Below are 21,276 nucleotides of genomic sequence, written 5' to 3'. Positions count from 1 at the left end.
CCGGGGAGAACGGTGGGCGCGTCCCAGGAAACACGACACCCAAGGAGAGGGGAGGCACGAGTCCCACCGGGTGACCCGCTCCCTGGGGGGCGTGAAACCCCCAGACCTGCCCTGCCCCTGCCTGCAGATTGCGCCTTGCAGGGCGTGACAACGGTCCCCAGTCGTCCCTTCGTTTTACGAATATCAATGGAGGAAATAGATGTGTCGACTAGATAAAAGCAGAATGGAAAAGAGTTGCAAGCAAAATACTCTGGAATGAAGGGCAAGGGGAAAATACTGTGGAAAGGGACTAAGCCCTTCCGGTTAAATTCATGTCAATAACGTTATCTTCAATTAATCAAGGCACAGTCCTCCTTCCTGAGTTGTCAGGATTTTTATCCTATCTGTCTTTATAATTCGAATAACAGCAAATATCCATCTATACATATATTTGCTATTATATATATATACATACATACACAAATATATTCATATATACAAATATACAATTTGCTATTACTGTGTGTATACACACACACGCACGCACGCACACACACACACAGAATTGCTCCCATTTCACATGCAGGAATAAAAAAAAAAAATAAAGAAAAGAAAGAAAGAGAAAAGAAAAGAAAAGAAAAGAAAAGAAAAGAAAAGAAAAGAAAAACAGGCCCAGAAAGCTCCAAAGGAAAATTGCTAAGTCTCAGGTCTACAGACAGCTGGTCCCCAGTTCCCCCATGGGGATGGCCTCCAAACACCTCTCCGAAGGTTTTCTCTGACTCATTGACATGAACAAGGTCAGTTGAAGTGTGAGGTGTATCACTATAGAGGTTTAGAGTCTATTTTGTACCCACCCACTCTTACCCCGGTTCACTGTGGGTTTAGTGTTGGAGAGGGTTGCGGACTGCCTGGGGCCAGCTCTTGGCCCCAACTCGGTGCCTCTACTGCGATGCCTGCGCAGCTCTCACCACCCACTTCCGCCTCTGCCTGGCCAATCAATCTATGTCTAAACCGAATTGCAATTGGCAGCAACGCAGCAATGCCTAAGTGGAATAATCACTTGGACCCGAATCTGAGTTGTTTTCCGTCCCCGACAACAAATAATGTTACTTCAGCGCCTGCAGGCCAAGAGTTGAAATGAGCTTATAATTTGGCTTCCAATCCATCTCACATTCTGATTCCAACCACTTAAATTTTCTTTTCTGTGTTTTAGCTTGCAGGCGGCAGATCTGGAGGCTCCATCACTGGCATGGTCTTTATGGATATCCTTCATGAATAGCCTTGGCTATCTAGTTAAAAAGGGGGGAAATCTACATAATCCAAAACCACACTTGTTTTAATAATGAAAAGAAATAGACTGTCAGCTGGTACCTCCACATAATCATTAATAATCTAATTTGTACTTTCTTACTCCAGCCACTTGAAGAACTGTTCACAGTTTTCTCATCTATACACAGTAATCCACATACATCCAGCCCCGGAGTGCAAGGTACTGGCAATACCAAACTGCAGGTTCAGAGCCATGGCACGGCTCAGCTCCTCCCTCGTTTTCCAGTAAAGGGACTTATTAAAAGTCTGCTCTTCAGCTCTGGAAAGTACATGTCTCCTTAGCCATTCCAAGCGTCATGTTCCTCCAGAGAAGAGTCATCTCAAGCTAGTAACTGAAAAATAAAGAGACTAGAAGGCAAACCTACTGCCAAGACCCCCTTGGAAATCATGGTGGAAGGGAAATAGCATCGTGGAAAATTCCAGGAGGTGACCTGCAGGTATACTAACACCTAATGAGAAGTGGGTATGTTCAACTGGACAGACGCTCTACAGGAAGAAAAGAGAAGGAGCATCAACAGCACATCCACAATGTGTCCATACACCACGCAAGCTATGTTACACATGAACTCATTCCAACCACAACAATGCTATGGATATGTGCATTAATATTTCTACTTTACAAATGCAGAAAGGAGGCTCAAAGGTGTTAAGTAACCTACTGGGCTCGTACGTGGTGAAATCAGGATTTTTCTAACTTTCAAAACCAAACTCTACAAAGGAAAGCGAGCCTTTACTCTGTTGACTTTGCAACACGCCTTTACCTACAGGACATAGCCTTCATGTATGATTCTTTGAAAGTAAGTATGGAGCAGCAAGGCATGGTGGCTCATGCGTATAACCCCAGCACTTTGGCAGGCCAAGGCGGGCAGATCACAAGGTCAGGAGATCGAGACCATCCTGGCTAACACAGTGAAACCCTGTCTCCACTAAAAAAAAAAAAAAAAAAAAAAAAAAAAAAAAATTAGCCAGGCATGATGGCAGGTGCCTGTAGTCCCAGCTACTCAGGAGGTTGAGGCAGGAGAATGGCGTGAACCCGGGAGGCGGAGCTTGCAGTGAGCCAAGATCGCACCACTGCACTCCAGCCTGCGCGACAGAGCCAGACTCCGTCTCAAAAAAAAAAAAAAATTAGTATGGGGCCTACATAACACAGCTGCATGGAAGTGGTGGCTAGGTATATGTGCTGCCAGCAACCTAAGGCTGCCATGTTTGGCCTCAGGAACACAGCCCACCCTAATCCCCTACAATTCCCTCATAAGAAACCACAATGACAAAAATGCACACTTTCTGAGTATCAAAGAAATGGACAATAAGTATGTGCCAAAAGCAAAAACTAAATCCAATAAAGCAACTGCAGTTAGAGTAGTTACAAAACCTTGCTTTGCCCGATTCAGACAGTGACAATGACTTGCCTCTGTCTAAATTCTTATGTCAGCCTGGCCAACATGGTGAAACCCCGTCTGGACTAAAAATACAAAAATTAACCGGGCATGGTGGCAGGCACCTGTAATCCCAGCTACTCAGGAGGCTGAGGCATGAGAATGACTGGAATCCAGGAGGTGGAGGTTGCAGTGAGCTGAGATGGTGCCACTGCACTCCAGCCTGGGAAAAAGAGTGAGACTCTGTCTCCAGTAAATAATTAATAAATTCATTCATTCATTCATTCTTGTATACAGGTCTCAGTCCCCTCCCCGTCCTCCGATGCCCAGTATGTTCTCCATAGTTTGGCACAGAGAGTGAGGATTCCCAGTGAGCATTATGGAAGCGCTCATGTGTCATCACCGGTGTCAGTTACAGTAAAAAGCGAGTATGAGGAGGAAGGATGTGCGTGAGAGCAGCTGAGAAACCATCCATGGAAAAATCCTACAATTGGTTTTGGAAGTTTTTCAGTTGGGATTCTAAACATTGGGAAGTCCACCCTGCCCCAACCCCAAAGAAACGGAGTTTGGCAGACATTGATTAGCAGTCCTCTATAAATAAACCTACTTTTAATTGTGTTAAAAGAAATCTACCAAAAATCATCTACTGAAAAGAGCAATTAAAAACGGTAAAAATGAGTACATTAAGATCAATAACACTTTAACCATCTAGGAACTCATCCTATTTAAAGTACAACTAATAAGTGAAAGTTCTTTGCATTTTAATGTCCAAAGGGTTTCAAAAACACAATGGATCCAACGGTGTGAAAATATCCATCCAGCCCCCTTAAGTTCCAAGGCTTACTCACCTGCATCTATTTAAAACTTTAAATCTTTAGACCATCTAAACCATGTCTGTGTCAGACACACTGATTCTCAAAATGTGAAAAATAAAAAGGCTAAAAACCCCCTTCACCATCAGCATGCCTAAAATAACAAATGAAAAACACCACGAGATGAGATATGTGTCTGCCAACTCAAAGTTCCCAGTGAGATCTTCTTTGTGCATATGTGGCTAATTTTATATATACACAAAATTATATTTAGATCTTAATGGTAACTTTTATTTCTTTAAATCAACGAAGTCCCTTATGTTATGGCACTGGAGGATAGAGCAGGGATAGGGTCAGGAACTGTACGGCCAACTTCTAAAATTATCATCTTTCTCAAGATATGTCTCAGAAAAGAAAGGCCTCTTGGATGTCACACATGATAAATTGTGTGTTACTATACAATTTCCTTAACCACATTCCTTCTACATTAAATAATTTTACTGCATATAGTATGTTTTAGAACACAACTGATTTTAAAGGTCGCGAATTCTTCCCCTAGAAGATTACTTTCCTGTTACTTTGTTAAATGAAAAACAGGATCTTGGTGTCCTGGTCTTAAGACTACAGGATGCAGACTCAACGGAAAGATATCTATTTTTAATTCCTTTTCATTTTAACCCTTTCACTCAAGTGGGTCACCCTGATTTTCTTCACTTCAATTTCTTACCTCAATAGATAGAGATAATCTTAGATAACAAAGTTATGCTACTAAATGACTTGGAAGTCTCTTTAAAAAGGTACGAGTCCATTATTGCCTTAAAGGATACCAAATATTATTTTCCTTATACTTCAAAGATTTACCAAGTGTAGCTGGGCGCGGTGGCTCACACATGTAATCCCAGCACTTTGGGAGGCTGAGACGGGAGGATCACGAGGTCAGGAGATCGAGACCATACTAGCTAACATGGGGAAACCCCGTCTCTACTAAAAATACAAAAAATTAGCCAGGCTTGGTGGCAGGCACCTCTGGAGGCTGAGGCAGGAGAATGGCGTGAAATCAGGAGGCGGAGCGTGCAGCCAGCCGAGATCAGGCCACGGCACTCCAGCCTGGGCGACAGAGCAAGACTCCGTTTCAGAAAAAAAAAAAAGATTTACCAAGTGCCTCCAAAGCTCACCAGTAGGGACCCTGCGTGGTCTGGAGTTGAACTGTTTTCACATTGTCAACATGGGAACCACTAACAAAATCGACAATGAAATGACTCCCATCATAAGTTAACTGGAGATATAAATGATAAGCTATTATAGCATAAAAAAGCACTGACCAATTTAGTCTGGAGAGGATCTGCATTATAACTAGTCTCTTGAAAAGAAAGTAAATTGCTTCTGTTTGTCATTGGCTGTGAGACCAATAACACAATTTTTCTCCTCTATCAGTGAAGATACAGACAACTGATGGACCTCCGTAAAAGAGCTATTTTCCAGCAAACAGTCTGCAGTGCCATAGTTACACTCCACATGCAATTGTTCATTTTATTAGACACCCTTTTCCAGTAAATCCTTCTGGGCTGGCCTTGCCCTTATTAGACACTACAGCTGCTCAGCTGGTGCTAGATGCCATCACAGAGCCTAATGAGGCCAGAACAGTGTTTCAGGGATATCAGCTGTGCTTAATCCTGTCCAGAACACAAAATTTGGCTTTTCATCTTAAATGAGTTACTGTGAGATCTTAGGCAAGTTCTTAACTCCTGTGAGCCTCCACTTCCCGATCTGTAAAATGAAGAGGTTGGACTAAATCTGTGATTCTCGGTGAGGGAGGATGATCTTTATCTGTTGTCTTCTCACCCCTAGCCAAGAATCCCTGTGTGTAAGAAGATATATTACAGATGGTAACAAGCTACACCAATAGATGATGAAAATGCAGACAGCATTGAGACTTAGATGTTAAGACTAGGGAAGAAAAGCTTAAAAAGAGAACTGCTATAATGCTTAAAGTTGTAGACTTCGAGAGTACAAAGATTTCAGCAGGCTAACTGATAAAGAGTAGTTAGACAATCAAATAGAACAACCATGGTTACTTCATTAGCCAAATGTCACCTCTCATTGTGGCCTTTCCAACACATAGCTGGCTGAGTTAGGCAGGCACAACCCTTCATTCAGAAAAGTAAACTCACCCCCAAAGATGATACAATGATCAAGAATAGGTCAACTAGGATGCACGGTCCGAGGCAACAGGGACACCTATACACGGCAGCCCAAAATAACAAATTATACATTCCCACACCTTATACGCCAACATACTACTCCAACACAACAATGGAAGTAGCGGTATGGGGAGGGCAGTGGTGTGTGGTTCAGAAATGCCAAGTTCAGTCCCGGTTCTGCCATGAAATAATTGTGTGACCTTGAGCAAGTCACCTGCAAAATCAAAGTACGGAACAGATCATCTCTAAGTTACCTTCCAGTAGAGAAACTGAACTTACTTTTTAATATTCTTTTTGTTTTGTTTTTGTTTTTGAGACAGAGTTTCGCTCTGTCGCCCAGGCTGGAGTTCCATGGCACTATCTCGGGTCACTGCAAGCTCCGCCTCCTAGGTTCACACCATTCTCCTGCCTCAGTCCCCCGAGTAGCTGCGACTACAGGCGCCCGCCACTACGCCCGGCTAATTTTTTGTATTTTTAGTAGAGATGGGATTTCACCATGTTAGCCAGGATGGTCTCCATCTCCTGACCTCGTGATCTGCCTGCCTCGGCCTCCCAAAGTGCTGGGATTACAGGCGTGAGCCACCGCGCCCGGCCCTTTTTATTATTCTAATAAACATCTATGTGCTACTAGAATCTCCACAGCATCTTTAAGGTCACTACATGCATCTCCATTACTGGCTCAGTTTTTAAAATTACCACATTTCCAGCCTTTTCGGGCAAAGACAACACTTAGGACAACTGCCCAGAACACAAGTTTGAGATGCAGAATGAGTAAAGTTTGTTTTCTCTGGCTTCTTTACAATTCCCTCTGGCTAAATTCTACCCTGTACTCTGCCAAGTCTCTGTATTTCTGGCACTGAGACTTGATGTATAGTAGTCATAGGGCTGGTGACACTGTGATAGATGAAGAAATTAAATCTTTCGCTAAACTTGAAAAGGCAATTTTGAATGTTAATATTTATCTTCTTCCTTTCCAGATGCAGGAATGTCAACAGTTGAGAGACACTATGATGAAGGTAGAAAGTCACTGCAAAAACGGACCTGCCTCCCAAATGGTCTCTCATTATCTTGCAAATGTATTACTTTTGCTGTATCAATTTCTGAGTTTATTTTGTGTTACGCTCCAACTGCAAGGGAATTGAGAACATACTGTCCGCATTTTCCAGAAAAGACTAACATTAACAGAATAAATCTTTCGCCATGAAAATGAAAACTTTGTGTAAATATTTATATAATTAAATTTATTCAATCAATCCATTGGGTTAGGCCGATGGAAGGATGCTTTGTTTTTTTATATTGAGATTGAAGGAGGCAAGAAAACAATTCTAATCTCAAGATTCAAATAAATAAATAGTAATACTGTTTGTAGATGTCATTTAGAAAGATTTATGCATACAGAATGTAAATGAGTAATGCCCTCAGGGATCCTACCATTGCTGTATATTATTTGCTATGCATACTAGATAATGAAGTTTAAAAATATAAATGGGAAACACAGATGTTTCCTCAACAAATATTTTTAAATCATTTCAATGTGTTTTCATTCCACACCAGAGCCAGGTAAGCAAGACAAGGGTAAACAGTTAACGAAGAAAACATCATTGGAATACTCAGCAATAAAAAGGAATGATCTATTGGTACGCGTATCAACATGGATCATAATTATGCCAAGGAAAAGAAACACAACAAATAGAATACATACTGTATGATTCCATTTATATACAAGTCTAGCAGATCGGTGTTCACCTGGGGATGGGGGTTGGGGGATGAGAAGGGCAAGGATGGACCCAGAGAAGCAGGAGGGTCAGATAACCGAGGGGCACATGAAACCTTTTCTGGGGATGTATATATTTTCGATTTTGGTAACAGTTTTGTATGTGTATACATATGTCAAAACAGATCAAATTACCTGATTTAAATATGTGAGTTTATTGTATATCAATTATACCTTAATAAAGCTATACAATGGGGAAAATATCTAAATGATACAGAACGGACGTGCTGGGACGCGGGGAGCATGGTCCTTTTAAATAATATGGAAGAGGCCAGGCACCGTGGCTCACACCTGTAATCCCAGAAGTTTGGGAGGCCGAGGTGGGTGGATCACGAGGTCAGGAGTTCAAGACGATCAGCCTGGCTAAGATGGTGAAACTCCGTCTCTACTAAAAATACAAAAGTTAGCCAGGCGTGGTTGAGGGTGCCTGTAACCCCAGCTAAAACCCCGTCTCTACTGTAAATACAAAAATTAGCCAGGCGTGGTTGCGGGTACCTGTAACCCCAGCTACTCAGGAGGTTGAGGCAGGAGAATTGCTTGAACCAGGGAGGCGGAAGTTCCAGTGAGCCAAAATTGTGCCACTGAACTCCAGCCTGGGCGACAGAGTACGACTCCGTCTCAAACAAACAAAAAAGATACGGACGAGGGGAAGGGAAGGGCTGGGTAGAGGTGAAGGGGTGGTCCCTGGCTAGGGTTCTAAGCCCACAGACCTCGGTGAGGACAGGCATTTCCTGCCCAAATGTTGCATTTCCCAAGACCACCCTGGCCTGCCACAACCCATCCCATGCCTATAAAAACTCCCGAGACCCTAGCAAGGCAGAGACAGGGGCAGGTGGACGTCGAGAGGAGCACGTCAGTGGAGGAACACACAGGCGCTGGACATCGAGAGGCACGCACCGGCAGGCGCCAGCAGGCCACCAACCAGCAGAAGGAGAACAACGCAGAGTTTGGCTGGGGCAGTCCGAGGTGAGCCCAGGCCACTGAGTGGCCCAGCTCCCGAGGAAAGCCCTCCCACTCTACCCACTACAGACTTTCCCTGAGCTACTTGCACTCAATAAAACCTTGCACTCATTCTCCAAGCCCACACGTGATCTGATTCTTCCGGTACACCAAGGCAAGAAACCGCGATACCGAAAGCCCTCTGTCCTTGAGACAAGGTGGACGATCTAACTGAGCAGGTTAACACAAGCCGCCTACAGACGGCAAAACTTAAAGGGCACATGGTAGCACATGCCCACTGCGGCTTCCGGAGCTGTCAACATCCACCCCGAGACGTGGGGCCGGAGCCCCACAGCCTGCCGTCTGTATGCCCCTCTAGAGCTTTGAGCAGCGGAGCACTGAAGCAGCGAGCCGCTCGCCCTGTCGCACGCCCTGCGAAGGGGACAAAAGAACTTTTCCCGTTTCAGAAAAACAAGGCATAGTTAAAATTGTGAGTAATTAAGACACCTGTCGTATGAAAAGCTACAGAAAATATAAGCTATACTAGACACAGGAGACTACCAGAGGCAGATTTCAGGATCAGGGGAATTCAGGAGGTTTCACAACACTGAAAAAGTCATTCTGAGCACTGAAAGACTGTGCCTAGTTAATATTCATCTCCTCCAAAATATATAGTTCTCATTTCCTTAAGATTTTTTTAAGGTACCTGGGATTAGAGGTGTGCACCACCACACCCGGTTTAAGGTTTGACAGAAATAGTTATAACTTCCTTCATAGTAGTAAAAATAGCTAGGCGGCACTTACTGGGAACTTGCTGTAAACCACACCCCAATCTAATGGATTATCCTATTTAATTCTCACCTAAGAACCTAAGAGACGTGTATAATCTTGACTCTCCGTGTTACAGATAAGGATATCTACACTCAGGAACATTAAATAACTTGCTTAGTGTCACCCACCACCAGAGTGGTAGAGCTGGGATACAAACCCAGGTGGTCTGAATCCAGAGTCGAACCCTTGAAATTAAACTTCTGGCCCTGTTCTTCATAAACAGGATCCTGTATGCTGACTCATACCTCTGATGGCTTAAGGAGACTCTTTCTTCATTGCATAGCTACATTTCTAAGTCTGAACGCTAATCTTCTGCGTGGTAGCAGCAGAAACGGTCAGTAGTAAAGTGATGGCAGAAGACAAGGGGAATTATAGCAGGAAAAAAAATATGACCGGAAATCAACAGAATTCGTTTTGGTCATGTCCTCACTGACGACTGTAAACATGCGCAAGCCATGTCTCCTGCTTGGATCCATTGCCTTTATGGTAAAAATTAAGGATTTGAACTAACTGATTAATTCTAAGACTCCTTCCATCTTTGTGATTCTGCTGGTCCTCTTTTGAGGAATACTTCCTGCATTTTACAACCTGGATTAAAAATTCTCCATGGGACCAGCATGGTGGTTCATGCCTATAATCCCAGCACTTGAGGAGGCTAAGGCAGGTGGATCACTTGAGGCCAGGAGCTCCAGACCTGCCTAGGCAACATGGCAAAACCCTGTCTCTACTAAAAATACAAAATTTAGCAGAGCATGATGGCACATGCCTGTAATTCTAGCTACTCAGGTGCCTGAGGCAAGAGAATTGCTTGAGCCTGAGAGGAAGAGGTTGCAATGAGCCAAGATCATACCACTGCACTCTAGCCTGGACGACAGAGTAAATCCCTGTCTCAAAAAAAAAAAACTAGTTGAAAAAAAACATTCTCCATGAACATAATACATTTCAGATACACAGCTTTCTTCATCCCCTCAAATACCCATCCACCTTCCCATCCCTGCCATATCTTGCAAGATTCTTCACTATTTCCTCAAGATCATCTGTTCACAAGGATCACCCATAAAGGCCCAAGAAAAAGGAGGAGGGTCCCGCAACCAGTGACTGCCCTGTTCTGCTAGGCACTCTAAACCATCTTTTTCACTTGATAAGCATGCAAGAGTTAATTTGGGCTTTCAAGGGGTGAAAAGGAGAAGTCCCCACCCAGAAGCTCATTCCATTTTCCTTGTGTAGCTTCTGACATCTGAGATGATCCAAAGTTCTACTACGTGGTGGCTAAAGTTACAAGATTCCGTTTATTTCTAATTCCTATTGGTTCTTTAAAGTGGCCACTCTCTCTTTGCACTGAAAACACATCATTTTCTCTTTTTAAACGGACAGATTTTGTGACCCTTTGGGGAGACATAAAAGCGAGAGAGCAACTAAGTAAGGCAGTTGTAAATCATTTCAGCATCTATAAAACCTTCTCCTTTATCACAAAAGAAAAGAGGAAAAGCAGCTGGAAAAAAAAAAAAAAAAGCACAGCTGACAGGGAACTTGATATCTTTAAGAACAACTTCTCTCATGAATTTTCATCTCCATATTTTGGGGTTTCCACTGAATTGAAAATTCTTTCCAGAAAAACACTTCTCATGTGTGATAACTACTTTCACAATACATTGGGGAGACAAAACTCTTAAAAATTTCAAGGAGTATCATGTCTATTTTTCTATAATTCTACCTATATGTCAGCTCTTTATTTCTATTCTGTATTTTACATACTCTCACCTATTTTCAAAAACATCCTGTTCTAGCTCAGAACATATAATTTATGTTTTTATTTAGTACATTGTTTTTATTGAGTCATTTAGCAATTATTCTATGATAAACCAAAAATTAAAATATAGATCATCCCTTTCCAACATCAAACCAGACTTACAAAATTCACTTCTAACCTTTATCATTGCACAGACTGGTTTTCTTTGGTTGCGTTCACCATGCACACACTATTTTTTAACTTTTTGCTTGATGTCTCCATTTATCTGAGTCCAGATATCTGTCATTTTGAATGGTACAATATTCCATTGTTTTGCTAAAGCAGTTCGATTAGCCATCTTTCAGCTGGTTGTTTCCACACATGATTATAATCCAGTCAACCATTTTTAAACAAATAAATTTTGTTTGTTCCTACTGGAGCTCCTTCCTTAGGCTATAATCTGAAAAGTGGGGTTAACACATTTAAGACCATAATCAGCCCCTGTGACTTTTATTATAAATCACTTTTATTATTATAAATGGCTCTCCAAAAGAGGTATTAGCAATTTGCAATGTCACCAGCAAAATTATGACCCTACCTTTTTCTTCATAGTCTCTTTCACACTGAAATTTCTGGGCTGTATTTATTTTAGGGTGATTTTATTTGCGGAGAACACTTGTATACCAGTGTCCATCCAGTGGTTGAGGACTCCTGAGCTACGGAAGTCCCAGATGTCAACTAATACATTAATTATTCCTGAGAGGTGATATTTAGAAAAACAGAGTTTCTATGATCAAGTGACTCTGGAAAATGTTGTCTTAAAGTTAACAAGTTTCATTGTTGTGGAAGATCCCAAAGACTTTAATCTACTAAAAGAATGATGTAGAATCTTTTAGTTCTTTGAAATCTGTCACATTTATGTAATACTCTTAATGCCCCCTTTTAAAAAGGTGTATTGATCACCTATTATATGCCAAGTGCTTTATATGCCTCATAACTCATTCAATACTCCTGACTGCCCGATAAAGTCATTATTACAAATCTTACTGTTACTGAAAAATGAAAAACTGAGACTCGAAAGGCTAAATAATGTACGCAAAATTCCAAGGCTAATATGTAATCTCAGGTTTCAAACTCATTGTCTACTTTTTGTGGATTCGCCATTATACCATCCTGCCTCATAACACAATGTTTAAACATATTGTCAGTTAGCGAGTTTCTATTCTTCTTTTTGGTGGGGTGGGGATGTTCAGTTTTCTAGTTTTCCTGTTTACTGAGTTATCGATACACAGATGAGTAAAGTACAATCATCTTAAAGGTACAGCTCAATGAGTTTTTACATAGTATACCCTTCTATAACCATCACATGGATCAAGATACAAAATTTTTTTTCATCAGCTTAGGATATTTTCTTTCTCAACAGAGATTGGTTTTACGCATCTCATTCTATGTAGGGCGTGGTACTGAAGTTATTCAAATAGGTGTGTAATAAACTGATCAGAGAAGGCTGAAACTAGAAGTGACATCATAGTTTATGGGTTCCAAACTCTTCAATTTACAGATGTGCAAACTGAAGGCAAGAAGGAAAGTGACTAAAGACACAACAATTCAGAGCATTTCTGCTACACGGTGCTGCCCTTGCTGGCCACTGGCTGGTTACTTCTACACATTGTACTGCAGACACAGTGAGGGGTAACCAGAAGACAGGATGCATAACAGAGAAAGAAGGCCAGCTAAAGAGTTTTGCAGTGAGATTTTAATTTTAAACAAGACTTGAAGTATCCAAAACGTAAAATTGGTGAAGAAATGCTCATCAAACTAACTTTAATGTAAAACACTATTTTTCAATGTAAAAATATCAACACACTTTGGGAGGTTAAGTGGGTACTTGAGGTCAGGAGTTTAAGGCCAGCCTGGTCAACATGGTGAAACCCCATCCCTCCTAAAAATACAAAAATTAACCAGGCATGGTGGCGTGCACCTGTAATCCCAGCTACTCGGAGGTTGAGACAGGAGAATCAGTTGAACCCGGGAGGCAGAGGTTGCAGTGAGCCCAGATTGCGCCACTGTACTCCAGCCTAGGGGACAGAGTGAGACTCCATCTCCATCAATCAACTGACAAATAACACTTTCCAACCAAATGAATTTGCCCTTCCAAGTGGTGTCCTTGGGAGGGCAGACACTTATTCCAAGAATGCCCTGTTGCTCGTGACTTCTTTTGAACCCTCTCTTTGAGATTAATTTCAGAGGTACTTTGAGTTAAACAAACCAATTTTATTTTTAAAAACTACAAAATCAGCACCAGAATAGGTACCGGATGTGTATCTTCCAAATCATAAGAAAACAAAAATATAATCCATATAACTAAAGCAATAGAGAATTATAAGAAACATTTAAAGTAGAAAAATTTTTCCAACTTGAAAACATATTAGACCTATGAAATGTGATGAACATGAACAGGTTAAACATCCCTAACAAAGACAAAGATTCTCAACATCCAATTATATACTGTTTACAAGACAGACCTGAAGTCAAGTGACTCAGAAATCAAAAACAAGAAGAGGAGCAAAATGTATCCAGAAAATGCAAATGAGAAGAAGAGCTGAATGACAACATTTATATCAAACAATCCAGAATATGAATCAAAAGACCATTTAACAGGACAAAGAACATGTGAAAAACGTCAACCTCATTAATAAAAATTTCATTTATATGAAGAAGTTTTAATTTATCAAACAGGTATTTTAATTATAATACTTTTATCATAGATGGTACAGCCAAATAGGCATACCCATACCATCAACTCTTAAGAAGACAATAGGAAAATGACCAAGATATTGTGGATATATATGATTGAATGAAATGCACCCATTAAAAAAAAGTTTCAAAATACATTTAATGACGTGGCAATGTTATCATACAATACTAGGCAAAAGAGGAAAGATACAAGATATATACAGTAGGACCTCAAATTATCTTAAATATTCATATGAGATATTTTTAAAACTAGAAAAAGAAATAGTCTGGTTAAATTAGGGAAGATCTTTAGTTATTTCTTTATGCTACTTGTTCCTATTTTTAAAAAAGAGAAAGCCTCAAGTCCAAGATAAACGAAAACATGGCATTAGAAGACACAGCTTCCTCAAATTCAGGCATCCAGATATTCAGACCCAGACACATACCATCCCCAGGTACTGATGAGGGGTCATAGAAAAAAAAATAGGAGAATCCTGACCCTCCTGTCACCTTCAGGCTCCAAAACCCCATGATTTTTATTTTCATCCAAGGACTGGCTAATATTTGATATAGTTTAGACATATGTGCCCCCAAATCTCATGTTGAAATGTAATCTCCAATGTTGGAGGTGGGGCCTCCCAGAAGGTGACTGGATCATGACGGCAGATCTCTTATGAATGATTTAGGACCAATCCTATGGTGCTGTCCTTGCAAGATCTGGTTGTTTAAAAGTGTGTGGTACCTCCCCTCACTCTCACTCTCTCTCTCTCTCTCTTGCTTCTGCTGTCACCATGTGATGTATCTGCTCCTGCGTCACCTTCCACCGTAAGTAAAAGCTCCCTGAGGCCTCCACAGATGCTGAGCAGAGGCCAATGCCATCCTCATACAATCAGCAGAATTGTGAGCCAATAAAGCCAGCAGTCCCCAACCTTTTTGGCACGACGGACTGGTATCAAGGAAGACAATTTTTCCACGGGGGTGGGGCAGGGCTGGGGGAGATGATTTGGGGATGATTCAAACTCATTACACTTATTGTGCACTTTATTTCTACTATTATCACATTGTAATATATAAGTAAATAATTATACAACCCACCATAATGTTGAATCAGTGGGAGCCCTGAGCTTGTTTTCCTGTAACTAGACAGTCCCATCTGGGGTTGATGACAGACACCAACAGATCATCAGGCATTACATTCTCATAAGGAGCTCACAACCTAGATCCTTCATATGTGTAGTTCACAACAGGGTTCACACTCCTATGAGAATCTAATGTCCCCACTGATCTGACAGGAGGTGGAGCTTAAGCAGTGATCCAAGTGATGGGGAGTGGCTGTAAATACAAATGAAGTTTCGCTCACTCACCTGCCATTCACCTTCTATGGGGCCTAGTTCCTAGCAGGCCACGAGTATGGGTCTGTGGCCCAGTGGTTGAGGACTCCTGAATTAAACCTCTTTTCTTTAAAAAGAAATACCTAGTCTCAGGTATTCCTTTATAGCAATGCAAGAACACCCTAACACAATATTTAACCAGAATATAGACTGTTCATTTTTTCTTTATTCTATGCTCTCCAAACAAACATATATTACTTTCATAAGCAGAGTAAATTCATAACCACAAAAATACAGTTCAATTACCCATTTTGTTCGTAAATCTGTCCTACAGAGATATAGATTTACCAATGCTAGAAAAAAGAATGTGCCAAGTGCTCTAGGATAATTCTGAACAAGAAGTTCCAAAAATATTTTAAGTGAAGGCAGACTCATGGGAGTAGCTTCCCAAAGTATCTTCATTGAATTACTTTGCATTCATTTTGATTTATATATTTTGACATGTTAGGATATCTTAAAATAAAATTGTGCTGATTATGTTAACATGTCATTTATTTAATACCTTGAAGGAAGAATAGATAGGCTTTTAAAAGAGAAACTTAATAAAAGTCATTATATTCCTATATGCTTTTTTTTCAGAGACAGATTCTCTCTCCATCGCCCAGGCTAGAGAGCAGTGGTGTGATCATAGTTCACTGCAGCCTCAAACTCCTTGGCACAAGCAATCCTCCCACCTCAGACCCCAAGTAGCTAGGATTACAGGCCCTTGCCACCACTTCCAGCTGTTTTCTTGTAGAGATGGGGTCTCACTACATTGCCCAGGCTGGTCTCAAAGTCCTGGTCTCAAGTGGTCCTTCTGCCTCACTCCCCGAGAAAGCACTGCGATTACAGACAATATTACTGCAACTGGCTATGCCTGTATGCTTCAAATGAGACTTGTACTCATTATTGCTGAGAAATAATCAGATTCCAGGTTGCTCAGGAAGATCTATGTCTCGGCAAGATATATACCCTAAAAATTATGACACAGAGGACTACGTACTGTCACTGTAGGGCTGGCATGCACAGACCTAAGAAAACCTAAGTAATTGGCGGGGCACGGTGGCTCATATCTGTAATCCCACAACTTTGGGAGGCTGAGGCAGGTGAATCACTTCAGGTCAGGCATTTGAGACCAGCCTAGCCAACATGGTAAAGCCACAACTCTACTAAAAATATAAAAATTAGCCAGGCTCGGTGGTGGCCACCTTTAATCCCAGCTACTCAGAAGACTGAGGCAGGAGAATCACTTTAACCTGGGGGGGGAGGTTGTAGTGAGCCAAGATCATGCCACTGCACTGTAGCCTGGGTAACAGAGCAATACTCCATCAAAAAAGAAAAAGAAAAAAAAAAGAAAAAAAGAACAAAAGAAAAGAAAGAGAAAGAAAAAAAGAAAAGAAAGAGAAAGAAAAGAAAACCTTAGCAATCATGGCACCCAGCTTCTCACTGTCCTAGAAACCACAGTACAGAGGGGGGACATGACTCTCCCAAGACCTGGGCTAGCACTTTTTCCAGGCACAGCTGCATCACTAAGTGCCTTCTAAATTTCTCCTTCCTGCTGGATTTGCATAATGTAATTATCACCATCATCCATTTTCTTCCACACTGAATTCTTTACCACTATAAGAGAAATTTTAATGGGATGGAGGGCAGGTGATTGAACAGGCAAATCTCTCACGCCCCCTTCCTCCAGCATAAATGCACATGTGCCTCAGAACTGTCAGGCTCTATGATGGGGCTACAAACCCTGCCCTCCTAGAGAAGTCACAGATTATTTCCCCTGCCATAAATCAGAAGACAGTGGGCTATAAGAAAGCGTGTGCAGGGCGCTACAGAGGAGCAAAGGGAAGGAGCATCTAATCACATTAGACTACTCAGACTCAACTCTGAGTCAGGAAGGGCAGGTAAGAGTGCAGGTGAGGTAAGAAACGGGAGATAGGAAAAGAGCATTCTAGACAGGGTGGGGGGGACCCTTGAAAAAAGGCACAGACACAAGAAAGCATGGCAGAGTTTGCGACCTGTGAGGAGAACAATATGGCTGGAATTTCAGATGCCTACAGGAACGTGGAAGGCAGTGAGTCTATAGAGAAGGCTGGGAACCTCTGCTAAGGGATGGAGCCATGGCCTAAGCGCAATGGAGTCGCAAAGACCATATTTGTGACATAGTTTTAAATGTTCATTCTGAGTCCATGATGTGGCTGGGCTGGAGAGGTGAAAACTGGAGGTGTGGAAACAAGCAGAAGGTTCCAGCAGTTACCCAGCTGAGAAGGATTGGTGCCAGACTAGGGGCAGCTTCAAGAGACATTCTAGGCATAGAGTCAGGGCTCAGTGATTGTTCTCACATAAGGTGAGGAAGAGGAAGGAGTGTTTCCAAAATTTAACTTTCTTCTTGTTCAAAAAACAGTTTTGAACAGTTGAACACATTTGTGTCCAATAACAATATGGTCCTGTCCTCAGACTTTGAGATCCAAATACTGAATAAACATTGATAACAAAAAGGGAGGCAGAGGCCAATGAGGTTACTTGAGAGATTAGACAGTAACATCAGACTTGTTGACAAGAGGCAGTATAATGCATGGTCATAGTGCCAGATTAACTCAGGCTCAAATCCCAGCCTGGTCACTTGAGACCTGGGGCAAATTATCCTTTTAAATTCTAGTTCTCTAATTTCTAAAAGGAGGAGAATAATGGGACCTACCTGAAGAGATTAACCAGGAAGCTTCTATAAGAAGAAAGCAGGCTGGGCGTAGTGGCTCACACCTGTAATCCCAACACTTTGGAAGGCCAAGGCAGGCCGATCACTTGAGGCCAGGGGTTCGAGACCAACCTGGCCAATGTGAGGAAACCCCGTCTCTACTAAAAATACAAAAAAAATAGCCAGGAGTTTAGGTACGTGCCTGTAATCCCAGTTACTCGGGAGGCTGAGGCAGGAGAATTGCTTGAACCCGAGAGGCAGAGGTTGCAGTTAGCCAAGATTGTACCACTGCACTCCAGCCTGGGCAACAGAGTGAGACTGTCTCAAAAAAAAAAAAAAAAGTGCAAAATACTATATCTGACCTACAACGAGTACTCATTAAATCACTATCATCATTCAGTACAGAGGATTTCTAAGGGCTGGAAAAGAATCTTTTTTGTTGTTGTTGTTGAGAAAGGGTCTTGCTCTGTTGCCCAGGCTGGCTGGAGTACAGTGGCATGATCATAGGTCACTACTGTCTCGACCTCCCAGGCTCAAGCGATCCTCCCATCTCAGCCACCTGAGGAGCTGGGACTACAGCAACCACCACCAGTCCTGGCTAATTTATGTTTTTATTTTGTTGAGATGGGGGTCTCAGTATGTTGCCCAGGCAGGTCTTCAACTCCTGGCTTAAGCAATTCTCCCATCTTGGCCTCCCAAAGCACTGGGATTACAGGCATGAGCCACTATGCCCAACCCCTTTTTTAAATTTAAAAAAAAAATAGCTTTTATTTTTAAAATATCCTCAGTTATGGGTAGTGGGTGAGAAAGAATGTTAACACTCTGGTATGTAGCCATGGACTGAAAGTTATCAGATGCTCCTTCTCAAGTCCAACCAGGAGCATCAGAGGGAACATGGATCCCTCAAGTGGGGGCTGTGAGATACTCTCACACCCCAAATCTGCTAGAATAACAGTGGGAAGCAAAAGCTTAAAAGCTGATGTTACAGTAACAGAAAAGTCTTTTAGGCAAAAGGAAGAGAATCATCTATTTTGCACTCTGAATAAACAGAAACTTAACAATGTAAATATGTCGTGAGAAGTAAGAGGCCTTGGTCATTTTTACAAAAATGAAAAATGAACAACTAGTCTTGAGTTCTTTATCAGGAAAACCGTAATAAAGAAACGAATACTAGAAGTAATAAAGAAGTAAATACTGTATTTAAGTTAGTGACGTCTAATTTTCACCCTAGGATTCTTAAGAAAGTCAGTCGATAGAAAAATAAAACTCTTAGGCCGGGCGCGGTGGCTCACACTTGTAATCCCAGCACTTTGGGAGGCCGAGGGGGGCGGATCACGAGGTCAGGAGATCGAGACCACGATGAAACCCCATCTCTACTAAAAATACAAAAAATGAGCCGGGCGTGGTGGCGGGCGCCTGTAGTCCCAGCTACTCAGAGAGGCTGAGGCAGGAGAATGGCGTGAACCCGGGAGGCGGAGCTTGCAGTGAGCTGAGATTGCGTCACTGCACTCCAGCCTGGGTGACAGAGCGAGACTCCGTCGCAAAAAAAAAAAAAAAAAAAAAAAACCCTTACCTGCAGTTTTGAAGGAGTGAGGTCAGGGGTGTGCTGGTAAATTTTTAACAACCAGCTTGATGAGGGGAAAAAACACCCCTGCATATCTTGAATTTTGTACACAAGTTTATTATAAATTTTACTGAGCTAGGAATGTGTCACAAATCCTAAATTCCATATAACCAATTCATTTGTTAATTTTTATACAATTATTGTATCTATAGAAAACCTATGTTTGTATATGAGGAACAAGTGTACTTCCAACATGAATACATGTAGATATTTTCTTCTAATAATATATTATTAGGAATAATGGCCAGGCACAGCAGCTGTTTTGTGTAATCCAAGCACTTTGGGAGGCCAAGGCAGGAGGATTGAGGCCACGAGTTCAAGACCAGCCTGGGCAACGTGGCAAGACCCAGTATCTACAAAAAATATTTTTTTACATTAGCCAGGTGTGGTAGCAAGCACCTACAGTCCCAGCTACTCAGGAGGGTGAGGCAGGAGGATCTCTTAAGACCATGAGGTTGAGGCTACAGTGAGCGATGATCACACCACAGCACCCCAGCCTGGGCAACAGAACAAGACACTGTCTCTAAAAAATAAAAATAAAAGAGTAAAACAACACATCATTCACTCATCAATGGCAAGAGTGATTCCTTTCCTGAGTCAGATAATTGTTTCTGAATATGAGAATATTTTCCACAATTTTTTGTGCTATTCACAAAGTGCTACAGACAACAGATACTATTAACTTTAATCTTCAATTTTCTTCATCATTTTCTTAAGCCTACACAACAAACAATAACTCAAGTCCTGGTATGCAGTCAATACTTCCATAAAGGCAATAGTCCACTGTGGCCAATTTCAAGCTACAACATGACCACTGGTTAACACAGAGTTTGGAAGAAAAGCACAGTGGAACACGGTTATGTAATATTTTTATAATACAGGTATAATGCACTGCATTGTTTCACATTTACGAAACTTCTCAATGCCTTCCTCTAGGTCATCATTAAAATGTGTCGCTATTTGTTGAACTTGACTAAACACGGTGGTTGTTTTATTGTTTAGGGATCCTAAATATATCCACGTTTGAATGCTGAGATGTAATTCCAAGGACTATCTTTATTAAACTTGGCTACAGTACTATGTAATGACTTCCACTCAGTAGCGTACTTGACCCAGATCTTACTGGTTCATCAGAGACAACTATTAAATTTTCAGGAATTTTACAAGCCAGTTGTTAAATGTAACCATTGTTTAAAAGAAATCATATGAACTTATAATTAAATTATATTTTAAAACAAGGATTAAATATTCAAGATTCATCACTTCACATTCGTATTACTACATTTTACTGTTACCTAGAGGTTATTCAGGGTAGTAGCATATAAATTTGAAAGGGATATAAATGGAGTTAAACTATTTTAAAGCCCTTGCGTTGTCCAGGAAGTGGTAAAAGTACTAGTTTATATTAGCCTTTAATAAGTCAAAGATAAATACACACTCTCTAAGGTAACCACTAAAAGAATGTAAAATAATGTGTAATTAACAAGCTAATAAAGAGGGAGGAAAATCAAAAAGTAACACTTAACTGAAAATAAGGCAAAAAAGGAGAAAAAAATAAACAAGAAATGGGTGAGAAAAATAGAAATTAAATAGTAAGATGGTAGATTGAAAGCTAAATCTGTAGTTCTATTAAAGGCCAGCAGATACTCCAAGTACAAGACAAAGATAGACACAGTAGATAAAATAAAATTCAAGTCTGCTGCTTAGATGATGGGTTGATAGGTACAGGAAACCACCATGGCACATGTATACCTAGGTAACCAACCTGCACATTCTACACACGTATCCCAGAACTGACAGTAAAATAAATAAAAAAGAGGCATACCTTCATCATAAGGATATAGAACGTTTGACAGTAAAGGGATAAAAAAGATATGCAAA

The 21,276-nt window shown here is 41.3% G+C and overlaps 1 protein-coding gene across 10 annotated transcripts in view; it reads right to left on the bottom strand.

The window, feature by feature from the left end:
* The window catches only part of CSGALNACT1 (chondroitin sulfate N-acetylgalactosaminyltransferase 1), a 415,609-nt gene that overhangs the window by 198,342 nt on the left and 195,991 nt on the right, over positions 1-21,276 (bottom strand). Inside the window, exon 1 of one of the 10 annotated variants that reach the window (XM_063637645.1) lies at positions 844-933. The exons of the other annotated variants lie outside the window; for them this stretch is intronic. The gene's annotated coding sequence lies outside the window, so the exon portion shown is untranslated. Of the gene's footprint in view, positions 1-843; positions 934-21,276 lie in introns of those variants that run through there. 10 annotated transcript variants of the gene reach the window in all.

This window comes from Symphalangus syndactylus, chromosome 1 (assembly GCF_028878055.3).
Source record: "Symphalangus syndactylus isolate Jambi chromosome 1, NHGRI_mSymSyn1-v2.1_pri, whole genome shotgun sequence".
In the NCBI taxonomy this organism is placed as follows: domain Eukaryota; kingdom Metazoa; phylum Chordata; class Mammalia; order Primates; family Hylobatidae; genus Symphalangus; species Symphalangus syndactylus.
The sequence above is the reverse complement of the archived record's forward strand: the minus strand, read 5'-3'. Positions and strand labels throughout refer to the sequence as shown.